Source organism: Vulpes vulpes, chromosome X (assembly GCF_048418805.1).
Source record: "Vulpes vulpes isolate BD-2025 chromosome X, VulVul3, whole genome shotgun sequence".
In the NCBI taxonomy this organism is placed as follows: Eukaryota; Metazoa; Chordata; class Mammalia; order Carnivora; family Canidae; genus Vulpes; species Vulpes vulpes.
This window is the reverse complement of record NC_132796.1, coordinates 68,518,994-68,526,881: the sequence shown is the minus strand read 5'-3', so window position 1 is coordinate 68,526,881 and position 7,888 is coordinate 68,518,994. Positions and strand designations below refer to the sequence as shown.

Sequence of the window (7,888 nt, the reverse complement as noted above, 5' to 3'; positions counted from 1 at the left end):
AAAAGCTCAAGGCTGAGCCATGAAAAATTAAGTATATGTTAATAATAATCATTATTCTAATTATAGCATGGCTATTTATTATCATTGATACTTTCTATTGACAGGTGTTCTATATTCCAAGCGTTGTTCTAAGTCCTGTTCCAAATATAATCTCATTTAATCTTGCAATAGCTCTGTGAGTTACACTCTTATTAGCCTCATTTTACATGATAAGGAAAATGAGGATTAGTGAAGTAATTTTCCCAATGCATCTGTTTAAGTGACAGAGCCAGAATTAGAACCAGACTCCAGACCCCAACTATATAGTGCTACTACCCATGGATATCCATTTTATTTCTCAGGTATTTTTTGATTATATTCCAAAGACAGAAATATTTTTAAGCTTATCTAAGTGCCTTTTTTTTCTTTCCATAAGCATAGATAGCTATTTCAGGAGTTGACTTTGTCTTGAAGACAGTAAGTCAAATTTTATATGCAGATAAAGGTCACTGAAGTAGTGGACATGTGCCTATGTGATAAGTTTGTCTATTGTGAATTATATACAATCCCAGACTGGTTAGGATGAGTATATTTGTTATACGAACTGGGATGACAATGAGCAGGGGATAATTGTGCTCCAGCACTAAAAACTGATTACAGAATTTACCTGAGAATTCATGATGAAGTTTCTAAAAGATTCTATAGCATGGAGTTACATTCATATTTCCTAAATATTTTTTATTTCTTTATTTAATTGAGTATTTTATTTTATTTTTTGTCAAATGATCCTTTATTGGAGTATTCTCCTTTGTGGTTCTTAACTAGCTGAACATTTCACTGCACCACTATTGATGTCATGAGGGTGGCAGCCACCAACATAGCAGCCCACAGACTGGGCAGTCTCCAGGATCTCTTTAATGATTCCAAAGAGTTCTGTGGCTAAACACTGATGCCACATATGTTGGAAAATATTGACAATCTCATAAAAAGTGACATTTCCACTGTGCTTAATATTTTTCTGCTCTTTTCTGTCTCTTGGCAGTTCCTTGAGGGATTTCATAATCATAGTAGAGGCAGAAGGTACCACTTCAATCTGGGCCTATCTGTTCTGAATGGTCAGTTTCACTGTAATCTTTAGACCCTTCCAATCACTGGTTGCCTTAGCAATGTCATCGCCAATCTTTTTTGGAGACAGACCCAACAGGCCAATCTTTGGGGCCAGGGCAGATGTGGCACCAACTTCCCCAAGGGTGCACCTCAGGTATGTGACTTTGATCTTGTTTGGATTGATTTTAGGTGATAGGATGGAGATGGCTGGTGTCAGAATATCCTAAAATTGGGATGATGGAAGACAGTTGCACCTTTGCCTCTTCTAAGCCAAAAGCCAAAAGGAAAACTCTTATTTTAAAGCCATATAAAATGCATTATGCTTTATGTAATCTTTTGACATTTGGCCAGCTATGTACAATACTCTCAGATCTGCCAGCTGTGTTGAGGGAGCAAAAACATTTTGTTTTCAGACAGCTTGATAAAAATTCTGAAGTTTGTGAGAAAACAGAACTTAAAAATGTAATTTTGTGAACCATCAGAAACTGAGGTGATATTCAAAAGGGAAGAGTCCTTGATTTTACCATAATGATATCCTTCTTGTTTTTCAATAATAGATTGCCAAATTGAATTGAACATATTTTCCACTATGACTTCTAGATAGTCTATTTACTTTTTGCTTTAGGATCTGACAGAATAAAGAATGCTTCCCCAGTCTGGGCCAGATGATGATTTGCTGTGTGAATCACAAAAAGAAAGTTTTAGTCTCCACAGAGACTGGTTAAAGGAATTTAAACACTCAGAAATATAATGTCTAAAACATAATTGAATGTTATATTCAGTGTTCTATCCCCTCTACCTTACAGACAAAATCTTCACTTGCCCAAATTGCTTAGAGCTGGTGACTGAGGCAGACAGTAGGCAAGGAAGAGGTGGAAGGGTGAGGGTGGGGCTGTTGCCCTTACTCTAGGTCTTGGAACTCAGGCTCTTCAGGCTCCACCTATAGATGGACAGGGTTCTGCCCACTTTTATTACCTCTACCAAGGGAGAGGCTTGGAACTTAAGATAGCATGAACTTCCAATCTCTGCCAAGGGCATAATCCTATTAGACTTGTGTTTTGTGAACTGTGGATTGTAACACATTGATGCGTTGTGAAATCAATTTGATGGGTTTAACCAGTATTTTAAAAACAATTTGGAATAAATTATATGGCACATTTTCAAACATCTGTTTCAATTGTGTGTCTGTATGTCTGTGTGTATAGGGTCACAATATAAAAAGTATTTCTTACTGTTGGTAAAATGACAAGTGTGTGCTGGAGAGGATGTGGAGAAAGGGGAACTCTCTTGCACTGTTGGTGGGAATGTGAACTGGTGCAGCCACTCTGGAAAACTGTGTGGAGGTTCCTCAAACAGTTAAAAATAGATCTGCCCTACGACCTAGCAGTTGCACTGCTGGGGATTTACCCCAAAGATACAGATGCAATGAAACGCCGGGACACCTGCACCCCGATGTTTATAGCAGCAATGTCCACAATAGCCAAACTGTGGAAGGAGCCTCAGTGTCCATCGAAAGATGAATGGATAAAGAAGATGTGGTTTATGTATACAATGGAATATTACTCAGCCATTAGAAATGACAGATACCCACCATTTGAACGGAGAAGGACAAACATATGGTCTCATTCATTTGGGGAATAGAAAAAATAGTGAAAGGGAATAAAGAGGAAAGGAGAAAAAATGAGTGGGAAATATCAGAAAGGGAGACAGAACATGAGAGACTCCTAACTCTGGGAAACGAACAAGGGGTGTTGGAAGGGGAGGTGGGGGGGAGTGGGGGTGACTGGGTGATGGGCACTGAGGGGGGCACTTGATGGGATGGGCACTGGGTGTTATGCTATATGTTGGCAAATTGAACTCCAATAAAAAAAGAATTAAAAAAATGACAAGTGTGAAAGCTACTGCATTTGATTTCTATACTAGACATACCAATTATGTTATTCTTTTGCTTTATTTCAGAAGTAAAGGAGCCTTCCCCCACCCCCTGAGTAAATTAGAGAATTCAACAAATAAGTAGGATTTCTAAACACGGGGCTTCAAGCAGCCAGTCTGCATATATTGCTAATTCTTAATCAGTGCAGACATGCAGCTGTGGTATTATGCAGTCAGCTTTGCATCTCCGTAAAAAGGCATATCTTGCATAAGAAAAGCAGACATAATTGATAAATATCCTCTGTTCACATAGGAAAAAAGTAACCACGTACTAGAAGTTAAGAGATTCATATCTATGTGAAAAATTTTCACCAGTACTTACAAACAAACACCTGTAATGTGCAAAGCACAATATTGACAGGAGAAGGGGGTCAGGAGCACAAAAAAAGAATGAAACCCAGACTGTATTGTCAAAGATATTTATAGTCTAGTGAGAGAGACTTGTAGAGTAATAATTCAAGGAAACAACCAATGTAGGATTGTACAAGTCCTTGGTCTATCGGCTCTCAAATCCATTTCTCATACTTCCCTTGCTCTACTCTGTATCATGAGATGCTGACCCCTATAGGTGGCATTTCCAAGTTTCTTTTGTAAACTAGCTTTTATATGGGTTTGAACAATGGAAGTCACTGATTAGATAATGGAGAACAGCAAGGCAAAGCCATAGTATTTATTTCCCTCTTTTTTGGTGTCCATGATTCCAGTTCCCTTTGTAGAAACCTGCCATGGTTCTAGATTCGCCTAAGTGGCTCTGACTTCGAGATTCTAGTTCTAGTTACATCTGCTTCTACCTTTGACCTTGGAGTCCAATCCTGTAGCAAAATTCTGCTTTTGTTATTTTCTCAATTGCTTCATCATTCCTTGTTAACTTCTTAGAAATCTTTCATAACCTGTGTAAAAATTTTCTACATTAAATTCCCTTTGCTTTAGGTACTTATAGTTGTTTATGTTTTCTGGTTAGACTCTGATTAATAAAAGAGTTTAGAATGAAATATGTATTCATGATTATCATAACAATAACTGATATCAATTTAATGATTACATATGTCAGATATTATTTTAAGAACCTTTCATGTATAGACAGCTTTATTTCAAAGATGAGAAAGCTGAGGCACAAAGAGGTTACTTAACTTGACCAAGATCATTTAACTATTAAAGCATTGCCTTGTCCTGATTTTCAATTTGGATTTCTTTTTAAACTACCCCATACTTTATCTGTAGAATTCTTCTGTTAGATGTAACCATTTTTCAAAATTATCGTGCATTTTGTAAATCCCAGTCTCTTTTGACACTGATGTAGTCATTCATCAATAAAAATGAACATTTACTGGGCACCAACTATATACCAAACACTGTGATAGGTGCTATAGTTGTAAAAGGTATGATAACTCTGCTCTGTTAAGCCACCCCTCTTCCAACCTGCTTTTATAGGCGTAATGTCACTGCTAAAATCAAGAATTAAAATTAAGTGAAATAGACTTCTAAATTACAATCAAGTGAAATCTAAATGACAGCTCAGAAATGATATCAGTTCACTTTTGAACTAAACTTGCATTTGGAAATATTCCTCTCTGATCCTCAAAGAAATAATTTGCAGTCTTATCCTGAAAACCAGTACTCCTTAATTTTTCCATTTGAAATAAACATACATTTTAGTACCAGGGTAAATCAGGTTTGGGAAGTAATATTTCCTTTGTAGCTAAGTAATCAGTAATGTGCAACATTATGGTTGTTTCTCATTACTGTAATTTGGGGAGCTACTTCTCAAACTTTCTCAATTAATATAAATCTATCAGCTACCAACCAAAATACCCTTTGGGTATGGATTATTCAGCTTGCATACAAGGCTACTCATATTATGAACTGAAATGTACAATCAAGCAGAATGATGTGCACACAGCTGTTTTATATTTAGTTGGCTTTCTAATGTGAGCTAATTTGTTGTAGGGATGGAGGGTATTACTAAGATTTATTTCAAGTTTAAGATGAGATAAAAACTTTACTTGAAGGTGAAACTTCAGTTTCAACTCAACTTTAACAGATATTACTTTTGTATTTCTTATTGCTAGATGGAGGAAAGTGTTTGCTATATTAGCACATATAAAGGTAATAAGACTTCACAACACCTCCTCCCTCTCTGAAACCAACATCTTAAAATCCTTACTTTCCTTTTATAATGATAAATGTGAATAAAAGCAAAAGTGATACGAATATCACTTAGACTTGAAAGTCTATGTGAAAATTAGATAGTAATTGCATAACAAAATACAGTATTCACCTTGTTCTTTGGTTTATATCTTACCTAAATGCTCTGACAGAAGGTAGGGCTGTTCAATGGATATATAATGCATAGAAGTGTTTCCATTTATGCAGGTTTTCCCCTTGGGCAAAGATGAAGCACCGAAGGGAGGAAAAAAGACCTCAAGGAGAGTAAGATGTCATCCTCTGGTTTTAGAATAAACTAGTGCTATCTCCTGAAACTATACCTCAGCAGAAAACCTTGTAAGAAGCCAATTAGCAACCAAACCATCATGCAGAACACCACACTACAACTATTAAAAGGTATGAAGTTAGTGATCCTGAATGGAACAGTACTGTATTGGTTGTAAAACCTAAGTCTACTTTGTGAGGAGTGTAACAGGGTACAGAATGTTAATTGTAACAACCACGGAAAATAGAAATGCTTAATTTTATTAATGAACATTGTTAATTTCTTGAGAAATCTAAACTTCAGAGGAATGTTGGTTTCATTTTAGAAAAATTCTAGTTGTTCTTGTTGGCTCATTATGAAGACCTGGATATTCTATTTAACTCAAAATACTAGCAGGTAGAACACATACCTATTTTCTGCTTCTAAATAGTCAAGAAGAAATGTACATTATCTGTGTTATAGAATAAGATTATATTTAAGCACTCTACTATATTAGTGATACATTAACTAATAATATAAATATTATAATTGAACAACTTCAAAGATAATGTTGTTTAATAATAGGAAATCATCCATACAAGTTTAAATATTAGTATAGGGCCTGAAAAAATCAAAATGCAAACAAGCTAAAGTTATAACCTCAAATTAATATTTTAAGTTCCATCATTATTATTTGATTTCTTTACTCACTTATGTTCACTGCCATCTTCACAAGGATCCTAATGGTTCTTATCTATTGAATATATATATATATTCAATTTGTATATTTCCTTCATCTCATAGCCTGTACACTGGATCAAGCCACCTCTTGCATAGACCATCATAATATGATTCTAAACAGTACTACTGCCTTCACACTTGTTCTTGAATTTATTCGAATTCATTCTCCATTCTTTAGTCAATGTGATATTTCTAACACATACATTTAATCATATCAATTTCTCCACTCAAAACCTTCCAGTATTTCCCCTTTTACCTCAGGGTAAAGTTTAAGTTTCTTAATATAACATTTCAATTCCTGCCTGATCTGATTTTAAGTTATTATCTCTGATGTCTAAGAAGTAGATATATTTCATAGATTAACATGGCCAATGTTTTTAGCTCTTCTCTTTAAAAGGTGGAGTCTATTTCCCCACCTTATGAATATAAGTTGGCCTTGTGACTTGCTCTGATCACAACGTCACGGAAGTCAAAGTGTGTGAGTTCTGAGCCTAGTCCTCAAGAAAATTTGCATCTTCCACTCTTGTTCTCTAAGAACCCTACCACTGCTATGTGAAAAAGCCTAGGCAAGCCATATTGAGGATGAATGACCACATGAGGAGAAATAACAAAATGTAGTATTCACCTTCTCCTTCAATTTATATCTTACCTAAATGCTCTGACAGAAGGTTGGGCTGTTCAATAGATACTTAACGCTTGGAAGGAATGTCTTTCAATGCATTAGGTGTATGTATTTTTGACCCACAAAAGTGTGAGCCAATAAATAATTTTTGTTCTAAGTCACTAAGTTTCAGGATGACTTGGTATACAGCAAAAGATAAAGCTATCTTTTAATTTTGTTTTCCTTTTTACACTTCAATGAGAAACATGATTTTTTGTTTCATCACAATTGTTTATCCCAACAAACAGAATCATGACTCATGTTCCACAAATTAAGTATCTCTGTAATAGTCCATGTATTTCTGAGAGTTCTATCACATTTGTTAGAGCTCACCAACACCCTTTGCTCAGAAAGGTTGTGGAGATGATTGTGACATTGGAATGTTGTTGGAGATTGCATGAAAATCCTTGATTGGGCAGGACCATTAAATAGGGAAAGAACAACACTGGCTCCCACAGTTATAACATAATTTGAGTGGGCCCAATCTCATGAAGTCACATTTAACAATAAATCACAAAATAACAGTGGGTACAGACATGAAGTGATACCTATTTCCATGGAAAAGTATTCTAACTTGTCAAGTCTTAAAGAACTTCAAGTTCCATTAGGGGTGTGCTGAGGACTCCTTTCCCTGAAAGATAGATCTTGGCATGATACCCTAGGTCTGAATTCTATTTGGAACTTCAAGAAATTGCTTTGAGCCAGTGTCTCAACTTTCAGTTACCACAAAGAATTTAATTAAGGCAGAACAGGGTCAAGTAAAGCTCCTATTCAAGGATTTCTGAGGCATTGCCTCCTTTCTGGACTCTCCAAATTTCTAAGCAGTGGTTAGTGAATCTAAATAAGTTGTAGCTATAGTCACCACCCTGAAAATCTGTCAGGATCTCTTTCCTCTACCTTGACAACTGTTTTCCCCTTCAGGGGTTTTTACTTCTGATTAACATAGAATCTTAGGTACCAGGTCATATCACCTCATCTGGCTTTTCTTTACAGATAAACTTTATCTTGAGTAACTTTCTTTTAGCACCATCTGATATGAAACCATAGGACCTGGAGTC

The 7,888-nt window shown here is 35.8% G+C and overlaps 1 pseudogene; it reads right to left on the bottom strand.

Moving 5' to 3' along the window:
• Positions 1 to 796: 796 nt before the first annotated feature.
• LOC112911661 (large ribosomal subunit protein uL11-like) overlaps positions 797 to 7,888 on the bottom strand; it is a 45,000-nt pseudogene continuing 37,908 nt past the window's right edge.